We start from the raw sequence: 13,622 nt of genomic DNA, 5'->3' as shown, positions 1-13,622 counted from the left end.
GGGACTCAGTCCCAGGAGCCTGGGATCATGACCTGAGCCAAAGGCAGACAGTTAACCAGCCTAGCCACCCAGGCACCCAAAAGTTTAAGTTTCTTAACATCTCTGTATTCCAGTCCTGTCTTCCTGAGGATACACCCTAGGTGGCGACTTAGCAAGCACGTGATCGTTTTAACGTCTGGAAGATGTGGGTACTAGCCATTGGGTGTTCTCTTTGCAAATGGTAAATTTATCAAAATTTTATCTCTTTTGGGGGTGGGATAGAGACACCTTCTTAATAATTCTTAGCACATTAAGTATTTGCCTTTTTCTTTAAGAACAAACTTCAGACTATAAATTCTTGGATTGCGGGATAATCGTCCCACGATGTGGTATACATTGGGGAGCTGTTTTATGGCCACTAGGATTTGAGGCAGAAGGTACGGATCTTTACGCACTCCTTCATTTGTTTATCCACACTTACACAGAGCACCCACCTTACTCAGGCAGTGCCAGGTACTGCACACACGACAGTAAACAAGACCGACAACAGTGCTGTAGAGAGTTTACGTTTGAGTTCAGGGAAAAGACACAGCTTATATATAAGCCAGCAAAATATATAGGACAGTTATAGTGTGGTCAGTGCTATGAAGGAACTAAATCAGATGATGTGATAGAAAGTAATATTTGAATTGAAACTGAAGGATGAGAATGAACCCCTGTATGGGAAGAGCTGAGGCAGGGAGCTGCCAGGGTAATGGCTTTGGGGTGGGAAAATCATTTAATGACTTTGAGGGACAGGAGCCAATGTGATTGAAGTCAGGTCACACTGCCATATAGAGTTTGGATATTATTCTAAGAGCACTGGAAAACCATTAGAGGCTAAGCAACAAAGAAACTATCTGATTATGTTCTTTTTTTTTTTTTAAGATTTTATTTATTTGTTTATTAGAGAGAGAGAGAGAAAGCACAAACAGGGGGAGAGGCAGGCAGAGGAAAAGGGAGAAGCGGTCTCCCCACTGGGCAGAGAGCCCAACTGCGAGGACAGGATGAGGACGAGGATGTGGGGCTCCATCCCAGGACCCTGGGATCATGACCTGAGCTGAAAGCAGACGCTTAATGACTGAGCCACCCAGGTGCCCCATGATTTATGTTCTTAAATATAAAACATATTTAAAAACATAGCATATGAAACATTTGGCTGTGGGGTGGAGAAGGCGTTGTCAGGGGGCAGAGTAACAATGGAATCCGATTCTGCTATCTCCCTGGTGACTTCCTAGCAGAAGACGGCAAGTGCTATGCAAACAGCAAGAGCAGGAAACTCCACTTTCAATTCCCCTCTTCATAACCACAGGAGTCCTTTCCCCTGGATTCCAGCATTATGGAAAAGACCTGTGTATGTGTGGGGAGAGCACACCATTGACAGCAAGACTTGGACTTCAGGGCCTGCGGGCTGGGAGAGGTCTTTTCTCAACTCCTTTTCCAGACGTTTTTGGACTTTGTCTGTGGTTCTCTGGACTAATGGAAAGTGCCAGTTGCATGGGTGGTGACTCAATGATCCGGCCACAGGACCTGTGTCACAGGAACTGGGGTAATACCAGTCCGTGATAACGAAAATGACAGTGAATAATGAAATATGAACAAAATACCAGAAGAAATTACCAAAAAAAAAAAAAAATCAGCAAGTAGCAGGAAGAGGACCTCTAAGTCTTTTGACCCAGAAAAGAAACATAAAGGGAACTTAAAAAGTCTTGTCATCCCAGAAGTTTGATATGTAAATGAAGCTAAATATAAAATAACTTCCTTCACAGAAGTAAATTTGCAGCAGTATAAGCAGTCTTTAGGATGAGGATATAATTTATTTATGTTGCTCTGATGCGGCCTTGACATCCTGTCCAGATTATTCATGACATGACTTTCTATTATATAAATCTCAAGATAAAGATAGATTTAACCTTTTAAGAAGCTCATGTTTCTTAGAGTATTGAAAACAAAAGTGAGATATTAGACACATTTTCTTTACTCATTTTTTTTTCTTTTGAGGAGAGTACATATAGAGCCAACCCTTTCATTATAAACTAACAAAGTAAAAATTCTTTTTTTTTTTTAAGATTTTATTTATTCATGATAGAGAGAGAGAGAGAGGCAGAGACACAGGCAGAGGGAGGAGCAGGCGCCATGCAGGGAGTCTGACGTGGGACTCAATCCCGGGACTCCAGGATCACGCCCTGGGCAGAAGGCAGGCGCTTAAACTGCTGGGCCACCCAGGCTGCCCAGTAAAAATTCTTATATAGTTATGTATGTGTATATATAACATCTCTGTCTCTATCTCTGTGTGTCTGTATGTATCATCCCCAACTGGGTTATGTTTCAGTTGTGTTAAAATATACATAACATAAAGTTTACTTTAGCCATTTTTAAGTGTACATTTCAGTGACATTAAATATATTTGTATTATTGTGCAACCATTACCACCATCAATCCCCAACTAGGTTTTTTTTTTTTAAAGATATTTATTTATTTATTTATTTATTTATTTATTTATTTATTTATTTATGAGAGACACAGAGAGGGAGAGAGGCAGAGACACAGGCAGAGGGAGAAGCAGACTCTATGCAGGGAGCCTGATGTGGGACTCGATCCCAGGTCTCCAGGATCAGGCCCTGGGCTGAAGGTGGCACTAAACCACTGAGCCACCTGGGCTGCTCCCCAACTAGGTTTTATCCCTGTGTGGAGCCTGATGTGGAACTTGATCCCAGGACCCTCGGGATCACAACCTGAGCCAAAGGTCAACCACTCAACCTCTGAGCTACCCAGGTGCCCCTAAACTTGGATAATTTCACTGGAGATTTCTACCAAACATTAAAAAAAAATGAACACCAAGTTTCAGCAATTTTTTTTATTGTATGTAATTTCTTTTGAAAGTAGAAAAGGAAGAAGCATTTCACAATTCATTTTATGAAGCTAATATTACCTTATACCAAAACCAGATAAAGAGAGTATAAAAAAGTAAAGTACAGACCCATATCTTTCATGAATACAAATGCAAAACTTCTTTTTTTAAAAAATTTTTATTTATTTTTGATAGTCACACACAGAGAGAGAGAGAGAGAGAGAGAGGCAGAGACATAGGCAGAGGGAGAAGCAGGCTCCATGCACTGGGAGCCTGACGTGGGATTCGATCCCAGGTCTCCAGGATCGTGCCCTGCGCCAAAGGCAGGCGCCAAACTGCTGCGCCACCCAGGGATCCCAAATACAAAACTTCTTAAGAAAATATTAGCAAGTAGATTTCAGCAACATATACAAAGACTTCTATACTGTAAGCAGATTGGACTTATTCTAGAGATATAAGGCTGGTTCAATATTTGAAAAGGAATCAAGTATAATCTACCATGCTAACAGGCTAAAGAAGAAAATCACATGATTATATTAATTGACGTAGAGAGAGCATTTCACAAACTTTAACACCCATTCGTGATAAAAATTCTCAGAAAAATAGGAATACATGGGAACTTCCTCAGGTTGATAAAGAACATCTATAAAACCCCTCTACACCTAGCATTATACTTTTCTTCTTTTTGCTAGCATTATACTTAATGGAGAAAAGGTGCATGCATCCTTTAGCTTTGTATTAGTTTGTTAGAACTGCCATAGCAAAGTACTAGACTCAGTGGCTTAAACAACTGAAACTTACTTTCTCACAATTCTAGAAGGTATAGCAAAGTGTGAATAGGGGTGATTTCTTATGAGGCCTCCCTCCTTGGCTTGTAGATGTTCATCTTCTATGATGTCTTCACAGAGTCTTCCCTCTGTGAGTTTGTGTCCTAATCTCTTCTCATAAGGATGTCAGTCATACTGGATTAGGGCCCACCCTAAAGACATCATTTAATTTATTTACAACTTTAAAGACCCTATCTTCAAATAAAGTCACATTCTGAGGTTCTGAGGGCAAGACTTTAGCATATAGATGGGAGGGGGGGGCCACAATTTCAGCCCATCATACTCCCCAGGTCGAGGGACAAGGCAAAGATACTCACTTTCACCATTCTTATTATGGTATTAGAAGTTTCAGCCAGGACAATATGACAGGAAAAATAATTAAAGGCATGCAGAAATAAAATTGTCCCTATTTGCAGATAACATGATTTTCTTGGTAGAAAACCCTAAGAAATCTACAAGAAACCTCCTATAGGGGCAGCCCCAGTGGCACAGCGGTTTGGTGCCGCCTGCAGCCTGGGGTGTGATCCTGGGGACCCAGGATCGAGTCCCACATCGGGCTCCCTGCATGGAGCCTGCTTCTCCCTCTGCCTGTGTCTCTGCCTCTTTCTCTCTGTGTCTATGAATAAATAAATAAAATCTTAAAAAAAAAAAAAACCTCCTAGAACTAATAAATGAGTTCTGCACATTCACATGCTACAGTATAAACATGCAAAAATCAATTGTACTTCTGTTTTCCAGCAATAAGCATGCAGACATTGAAGTTAAAAATACAATACCATTTACAGTTGGTTAAAAAAAGTAATACTCAAGTGTAAATCTCACAAAACATGTACAGAATTTGTATGCTGAAAACTACACAAAGTTGGTGAAAGAAATCAAAGCAAACCAAAATAAATGGAGAGGCATATGTTCATGGATTGGAGAATTCAGCATAGCAAAGATGGCAATTCTCCCTAAACCCACAGAAAAGTTTAATGCAATTCCTATCAAAATCTCAGTGAGATTTTCTTTTTTAGCTATACATGAAATTACAATTTATGAGTAAAGGTAAAGAAATTAGAATAACTAAAACCTTTTTTTTAGAAGATATTTATTTGACAGAGAGAGAGAGTACACAAGCAGAGGGAGAAGTAGAGGGAGAGGGAGAAGCAGGTTCTCCGTTGAGCAGGAAGCCCAATATGGGACTCAATCCCCAAATCCCAGGATCATAACCCAAGCCAAAGGTGACACTTAACTGACTGGGCACCCAGGTGCTCCTAACTGAAACATTTTTGAAAAAGAATAAAGTGGGAGGAAGGAATCAGTTGACCCAATTTCAAGCTACTTGTAGCTGTAGTAGTTAAGAGTGTGCAGTACTGGTAGAAAGATAGACAATTGAATAGTGGAACAAAACGAGGGAACCAGAATAAACCCCACAGAAATATGCCAACTAATTTTTGACAAAGATGCAAAAACAAGTCAATAGAGGAAAGGTAGTCTTTTCAACAAATGGTAATAGAGGAACTGGATACCCATAGGCAAAAAAATAAACCTCCACCTAAGTCTTACACCTTATATAAAAATCAGCTCAGAATAGATCACAGACTTATGCATAAAATAAACAAGTATAACATTTTTGGAAAAAAAAAGGAGAAAATCTTCAAGATCTATGGCTAGGCAAAGAGTTCTTAGACTGGACACTAAAAACACAATCCCAGGGATGTAAAATTGATAAATTGGACTTCATCAAAATGGAAACTTTCGTTCTATGAAAGTCTCTGTTAAGAGGTTGGAAAGACATGGGCAGCCCGGGTGGCTCAGTGGTTTAGCCCAGGATGTGGTCCTGGAGTCCCAGGATCGAGTCCCATGTCGGGCTCCCTGCAAGGAGCCTGCTTCTCCCTCTGCCTGTGTCTCTGCCTCTCTCTGTGTGTTTCTCATGAACAAACAAATAAAAAATCTTAAAAAAAAAAAGTATGGAAAGACACACTTAGAGTAGGAGAAAATACTTGCAAACTATATATCCTACAAAGGACTAGTATATAGTATACACAGAGAACTCTCAAAATTCAAATGCAAAAAAGTAAACAATCCAGTTAGTATATGGGCAAAAGATATGAAGAAACATCTCACTAAGAAGATACATAGATGGCAAAGGAGCAGGAGAAAATATGCTCATCGGCATTGGCTACTAGGGACATGCAAGTTAAAATCACAATGAAATGTTATCACATACCCATCAGAATGGCTAAAATAAAAAAATAGTGGGAACACCAAATGTTGGCAAGGATGGGGAGAGACTGGATTTCCCATACATTGTTGGTGGGAATATAAAATACAGCCACTCTGGAAAGTAGTTTGGTAGTTTCTTATAAAACTAAACATGCAGCTGCCATACAAACCAGCCATAGTACTCCTGAGCAGTTATTCTAGAGAAATGAAGACTTATTGGACAAGAATCTATGCATGAATGTTCATAGCAGCTTTGTTAGGAATAGCCCAAACCTGGAGACAACACAGATGTTCTCCAACAGGTAAATAGTTAAACACACAGTGCTACATCCACACCACGGAATAATACTTAGCAGCGCAAAGAGAGAACTAAGGATTCACACAACAACCTAGATGAATCTCTAGAGCATTAAATCCTCAAAGATTGGGGTGCCCGGGTGGCTCATCGGTAAAGCATCTGCCTTTGGCTCAGGTCACGATCTCAGTGTCCTGGGATGGAGCCCTGTGTTGGTCTCCCCCCTTAACAGGGAGCCTGCCTCCACCCTCCCTCAAATAAATAAATAAAATCTTAAAAAAAAAAAAAACAACCCAACAGCCCAGAGATTATATACTGTATGATTCCATTTAAGTCACATTCTGTACTCTGAGACTTCTAGAAAAGAACAGATCAATGGTGGCTCCGGGTTAGGGTAGGAGGCAGGGGGATGTGACTAGGAAAGGCCATCATGAGGGACGCTCGTGGCGGTGGGGCTGTGTCCTGGCCGCGTCACTGCCAGGACGCTGGTTGTGATACTGGATATGGTGTGGCAAGATGTTACCACGGGGGAGACTGCGTAACGGCTACGCAAGGCCTCTCCCTATCATTTCCTACAACTGCATCTAAATTTGTAATTACCTCAAAAAATTTAATGACTAAAAAAAGACAAAATCTGCTCGTTCTGTTCTCTGGCTCCCCTTTGTCGGCATTTGCCTTGACCTCTTAGGGAGGCCTTGTTCTGGAAGCCTTGTTCTTACCGTCTTCCTGCCCGGGGCACTGGGTCAGTTCTCCAGAAAGTGTTTCTGATGACTCTTCCAAATGTGTCAGAGAGGACTGCACTTCGTCAGCCTGTAGGGGAAGTTGCAAGAACGTTTCCTTAGCAGATTTCTGGGGCTCCTCTGGCTAAAATTGGCAACAGGGATATTAGTGGATTGCTAATTCCCATTGGGAAACACAACGAGGGGAAACAATGAGAGTTTAGAGCTCTCGGTTATGTTCCCTAAAGATTGAGAGGAAGCCAGTGGGGAAGAAGTCAGTAAACAACTCTAAGTGGATTTGCAGCATTTTGCAACCTTACTGTGGCTTCTTTGTCCTCTCCCTTGCCCCTGCCTCCTAGAGGATACATTAAAAAAATTTTTTTTTGACGATTTTATTTATTGGGACGCCTGGGTGGCTCAGGGGTTGAGTGTCTGCCTTTGGCTCAGGGTGTGATCCTGGAGACCAGGGATCAAGTCCCACATGGGGCTCCCTGCATGGAACCTGCTTCTCCCTCTGCCTGTGTCTCTGCCTCTCTCTCTGTGTCTCTCATGAATTTTTTTTAAAAAATTAGTTATTTATTTGAGAGAGAGAGGGAACCAGCCAGGGAGGAGGGGCAGAAAGGGAGGGAGAAGCAGGTGCCCCACTGAACAGGGAGCCCATCCGTGTGGAACTGGATCCCAGGACCTTGAGATCCCAACCTGAGCCAATGGCAGAGGCTTAACCAACTAAGCCACCCAGGCATCCCTAGAGAATACATTTGAATTTATTTTTTATTTATTTATTTATTTTAAATACATTTGAATTTAGATGGCTATCCCTAAGATATCCATCTTTGTAGTCCTTTTTCTATCGGTATATGAATTTTTAAAATTAATTTATTAAATTTTTTAATTTAAATTTTAAATTAAATATGAATTTAACTTAAATTAATTAAATTTAAAATTTTTTCTTTATCAGAATTATATATGAAATTATATATGAATTATATATGAATTATATCAGAGTTATATATGAAATTCATTAAAATATGAATTTTTAAAATTAAATATTTTTGCTTGTTTTGATAAGCAAAAGGGAAAGGAACTCATGTTTATTGAGTGACAACATGTTGTGCTAAGCATTTTATATTCGTTATTTAATTCTTCTGGCAGAGTAGTCACTATTTCCCCCAGTTCCTAGATGAGGAAATTCAAGCTCAGGTTATGTGACTTCTCCAAAGATCAGACAGGCAAGTAGTGTCAGAGGCAGCTTAATGACACATGTCTATGTGGCCCTGGTGTCACACCAGTCTGTCTATCTAAAATCATCTATTTATCTACCTATCCCAGAGAGTAAAAATCCATGTTGCATATGCTGAATTATCACTTTCACATGGGGGACACATCAACTCTAAATTAATATATTTAGTGCATTCTCTAGGGTGGTCAAATAAGAGTTTGAAAGCAAGTGTCTAGCTCAGGTGAAGGCTAACAAACGGCCACAAAGTCTTGGGTGGTCTCTTTCATGAGGAAGAGTGCCTATGGCCAAGTGAAATTTTCTCTACCGATTTGCTTATGACATTTATGCGGATGCACTGTAAATCGTAGATTCTAGCAGCAGAGCAAACACAGGTGCAACCTTTCTAGTTTACTGAGAAGGAAATTGAGCGCTTACCTGCCCAGAGAGTCAGTTAGAGCCCAGATCAGCTGTCTGTAGGCCAGTGCTCTTTCCAGTTTAGCATGTTGCTATGGAAAGAATACTCGGTTTATTTTCCATGCTCATAACCTCTTTTTTTTTTTTTAAGATTATTTATTTATTTATTTATGATAGACATAGAGAGAGAGAGAGGCAGAGACACAGGAGGAGGGAGAAGCAGGCTCCATGCCGGGAGCCCAACGAGGGACTCGATCCCGGGACCCCAGGATTGTGCCCTGGGCCAAAGGCAGGCGCCAAACCACTGAGCCACCCAGGGATCCCCTCATAACCTCTTTCTATGGGTAAAGCCTAGCCTGCTGCTTAAGGTCACAGGCTCTGAAATTACTTGGCTCCACCTCCAGGATCTGTGACATGAAACAAGCTATCAACTGTTTCCTCTTCTGTGAACTGGGATGACGATAGTACTGGGATGAAAATGAGGTGGGACGTTGGGTGTCAGTGCTTAGAACAGAGCTTGGCCTGCAGCAAACACTTGATAAGCTTTAGATAGTTTTGCATTTAAGCAGGGGGTTTGGGAGGTCGTCATGAAGGGATGACCAGTGCTTATGGGGATTATTGATATCTAAGGCACTGGCACTCAGAGTAGACCTGTGTCGTTAGGCTGCCTTTGACGTTTACTGGCTCTCTGACCTTTGGAGAAGTCACATGATCCATCTGAGCTTAAATTTCCCCATCTAGGAAATGGGGGAAATAGTACTTACCTCGCCGAGAGAATTAAAAAACACGTGAAATGCATAGCAGAACATTCTGGCACTCAATAACGAGGAGTTCCTTCCCCCTTTTGTTTTTTCAAACAGTTATGTAGCTTTTTTTTATTTAATTTTTTTTATCGAAGTTCGATTTGCCAACGTACAGTTTAACACCCAGTGCTCATCCCATCAATTGCCCTCCTCCGTGCTTGTCACCCAGTTACCCCAACCCCCCCAACCACCTCCCCTCCTGCAACCCTTTGTTCGTTCCCCAGAGTTAGGAGTCTCTCACAGTTTGTCTCTCTAATTTTTCCCACTCAGTTCCCCTCTTTTCCTTTATAATCCTTTTCACTATTTCTTATATTCCCCATATAATGAAACCATATGATGCTTGTCTTTCTCCGACTGACTTACTCCACTCAGCATAATACCCTCCACTTCCACCCATGTCGAAGTGAATAGTGGGTGCTCTCTCATGGCTGAGGAATATTCCATTGCGTATATAGACCAGGTCTTCTTTATCCATTCATCTGTCAAAGGGCATCATGGCTCTTTCCACAGTTTGGCTATTGTGGACATTGCAGTTATGTAGCTTTTGGTTTGAAATGTTGTCTGCTGGCCGTCAGGTGGCTTCAGGGTTCATTCACCATGAATGTGATCATAATTTAATCTGGAACAAAAGTAACTCCAAAACTCCCCCTACACAGGGGAACGTGTTGTATGTCAGCCGTGCTTCAGGACCTATGCTCTATCCATCTCATAAATCATGTTTTAGTTACTGTTTTAATGCTTCGAGAGAACCAGTGGCAACCACCTGAAAAATAGCAGGCTGTAGAGGAGGGCCAAGGCTTTGGGCTCACAAAATGTTGGGTGGGAGAGCTAGGGGCTGCATGCTAGCTGAGGACCTAGGGCGGGTTTCCCAGTCAGAGTTTAGAAAGAAACGTAGGGGGGGATTAGAAAGAGAAACATAGCCCTTGAAGGGTTGTTGTGAGGCTCGAGCTCTATACAAAACACAGAGAAGCAATAATAGCTAACATCGAGCATTTATTCTGTGCCATCCATTGTTCTAATTATTGCATTTAATTTTCACAAACATCCTGGTGGGGGGTGCAATCACCACCATATTGTGGATTAAAAACCCAGGCACTAAGAATTTATGTCTCCTGCCCAAGACCACACAGCTAGTTAAGCGGTAGAATCTGAAATTAAACCCAGGCATTGTGGTTCCAAAATCTCAGCAATTAGCTACCAAGCTTTACTGTCACCTTGGCACATAATAGATAATAAATATTAGTTTCCCCTCCTTTCACTACAGATAAGCTTGTTGGGACACCTGGGTGGCTCAGTGGTTGAGCGTCTGCCTTTGGCTCAGCCTAAACTGGCATTTCCAGCAAGGGGTGGAGCCAAGAGTCAAACCAGTCATGTCTGAGTCTTCAGCTGACGGCCTCCACTCTATCCCTGCCTCTGGTCCAGGAGTCACATGGCCATATTTCTCAGAGTCTGCCAAGACTTCCAAGTCAGGAAGTGTCATTGGCTGGGATTTCCAGTGCCTGTGCATGGGTTATTCCTGGAAAGCCTTGTTCCTAAGTATGGCTGTTGAATGAACGGGTGCAGGAGGAGGTCCTCCTCCCCTCTGAGCCAGGACAGTCTCAGCTTGCTCTTTTCCTACCACCGGCACGGACATCCTACTGCTTTCTCTGAATTTAGCAGGTGTCCAAACTTGAGACTTAGTTCTGTTCCTCTTAAATGCACACGGGCCTGGGGTGCATGGGGGGCCCATGCGGTAGGCCGTACAGGGGACTATTTATATGAGTCACCAAGGAGGATTCCAGCAAAGAATTTGTCCCAAGGTTAGGGTCAAGGCACACCAGTGTGATCTGAGCCTTGGCTGCCAGACCAGAGGGGAGAGATGTGTGTCTTTTTTGCCAACTCTGAAACACTCCAGTCTCGAGCCGTGGGGAGGAAGGTCTGGGAGTAGAAACAGAAAGAGCGGCTTGACTAAAATCTCTGTGATTGGAACCCACAGCTCATGCGTAATAGCACAAAGCTGGGTCTGAGGAATGTGGAGGCCTCAGCAGCACCCTGCTGCAGGGAGCCAGCACCCACCAGGGAGAGTGCGAGATATCTAAGGGGACCAAAGGAGCCTTCAGGGAGACCCACCCTGGACCCCTGGAGCCCTAAAGTGGGTCAGGAGCAAGGGGCTGGGGTGGGCCTTGAACCGAGCTTGAAGGATCCATACCAGCAAGAGAGGTAGATTTGAAGAGACAGTTTTGATGCCGTCCCACTGGCCCCACTCCCACTCCTAAATTGGAATGTTGAAGGCAAGGTGTGTTGGGCTGTGCTTTCAGGATGCCTCTGATCCCCAGAGACGTGGTTTGCGACTCTGAGCCTAATCTGGAGGAGACATCTCACACCTGGTAATTAAACAATCACACAAATACGTAACTTCAAACTGAGCCAAGTCCTATGAGTGGGGAGTACAAGGTGCCCGGCTGGTGCACACAGGGAGTCTGACTGGCCTGGGGGATGAGAGAACAGTAAGGAGAGGTTTCCCGGAGGGTGTCATGCACCATGGGGAGGGCTGCCAAGATCCTGCAGCAGATGTGGGGAGGGCAGGTAAGCTTCAGACTGCCAGGGGGTGGCCCAACGACCTATGGGCTGTTTCTTCCCTAACCTGCATTTTATTTATTTATTTATTTACTTTTAAAGATTTTGTTCAATTATTTGATAGAGAGAAAGCATGGGTGAGGGTAAGAGCAGAGAAGAAGCAGATTCGCTGCTGAGTGAGGAGCCCGACCCAGGACCCCGAGATCTTGATCTGAGCTGAAGGCAGACAGGGGAATGGACTGAGTCACCCAGGAGCGCCTCTGATCTGAATTTTATGTGTTTGTTTACTTATTTTTAGGTGTATAAACTATTAACAGACGAGGCCTACAGATTCATTTCCTCTCGGGCACACCCATGGTGCGGCCTGGCGCCCTGTGACGGTGGTGGGCCGGCCTCCCACACAAAGTCCCCAGGAGTGGCTCAGCCTCCGGGGGCCCGCATCTTCAGTCACTCCAGGTCTTCACAAAGCTTGTTGTCCAGACCATTGGCCGGGACCTGGCTGTCCTCTCCATCCTTCTCGTCCTTTTGTCTGTTCAAAAACCGGTTTGGGATCTTACACTGACTTAGATTCTGCACAGTAGTGGCCACACGTCCCACGTCATCCTCAGTGAGCTCTCTGGCTCTCTTGGCGAGCTGATGTCTGCTTTCCTCAACGTCACTGGAGCACAACTTCGCCCCACACTGTTAGCTGCAGTGATGGCAAAGGCTATTACCTGCGTACCCACAAAATGTGCCGGACCTTCTCAGGGATCACTAGAGACATGGCCGTGGTGTGTAGGCCTCTTTTGGGAGAGACGATCTGCATTTTGTTTTATTTTATTTTGATCTGCATTTTAAAACACAGTTATATTTATAAAAGCAGAAGTGAGTCCTTGAATGGTCTGTTTTGCCCAGTGGGTCAGCTGGGTCTTTCAAGGCGTGTGGATGGGAGGGGGGATGGTTGGGGAATCCAATAACCTGAACTCTACTTATGACTCATTGGCAACAAGGTGTATGAGTTCAAGCCGATTTTATCACCTCCATTTCTCTACGTATAGAGGGCAGAGACAGGAGTGGAGTCTGCCAAACGGTCTCTGCAAGTCCTTCCAATGCTTAAAAAGAAAATCTAATAGCAGTTTTTAAAAAAACTCCCCTGATATTTAACTTTTTTTTAACAAAATATTTTATTTAAATTCAATTTGCCAGCATATAGTATAACACCCAGTGCTCATCCCATCAAATGCCCTCCTTAGTGCCCATCATCCAGTCACCCCATCCCGCCTGACATTTAACTTTTGGAGAAAGAGCTTATTCTTTTAACATCTTACTTCCTCAGAGGGATCCAGTCTTCCCTGTTGACTCTCAAAGTGGGCCTTAGGAGAATAGAACTTACTTTGCTACCGTGTGAGGTGTCATTATTTTTTGGAACACATGTTGCCATTCATTACTTCACACCGGGTCTGGGTGCCAAGCATTCAAAGGAGACTAGAATGTGTCACTGCCCCTTCCAATGGCCCCTGGGCCGCTGTCAGCTTAGAGGACAAACGTGTTATCGGGTAATTGCAATATAATGTGATGAATGCATTGCTAGAGATACATGGAAGGCGTTAAGGGAAACTAGAGGAAGGCCACCAAAGCATGTGTAAGCGTCATATAGTTGGTTACGCTGGGGCTATAAAAAATCGGCATGTCAAGCCTAGCGGCTGCTTAATGAATGGTTGTGGCTCAACAGG

The 13,622-nt window shown here is 43.2% G+C and overlaps 1 pseudogene; it reads right to left on the bottom strand.

The window, feature by feature from the left end:
• Positions 1–12,242: 12,242 nt before the first annotated feature.
• On the bottom strand, positions 12,243–12,673 carry LOC121493910 (annotated as a pseudogene).
• Between the last annotated feature and the right edge of the window lie 949 nt (positions 12,674–13,622).

Source organism: Vulpes lagopus, chromosome 6, assembly GCF_018345385.1.
Source record: "Vulpes lagopus strain Blue_001 chromosome 6, ASM1834538v1, whole genome shotgun sequence".
Taxonomy (NCBI): domain Eukaryota; kingdom Metazoa; phylum Chordata; class Mammalia; order Carnivora; family Canidae; genus Vulpes; species Vulpes lagopus.
Note: the sequence above shows the minus strand (reverse complement) of the source record. Positions and strands in the feature narration are given on the sequence as shown.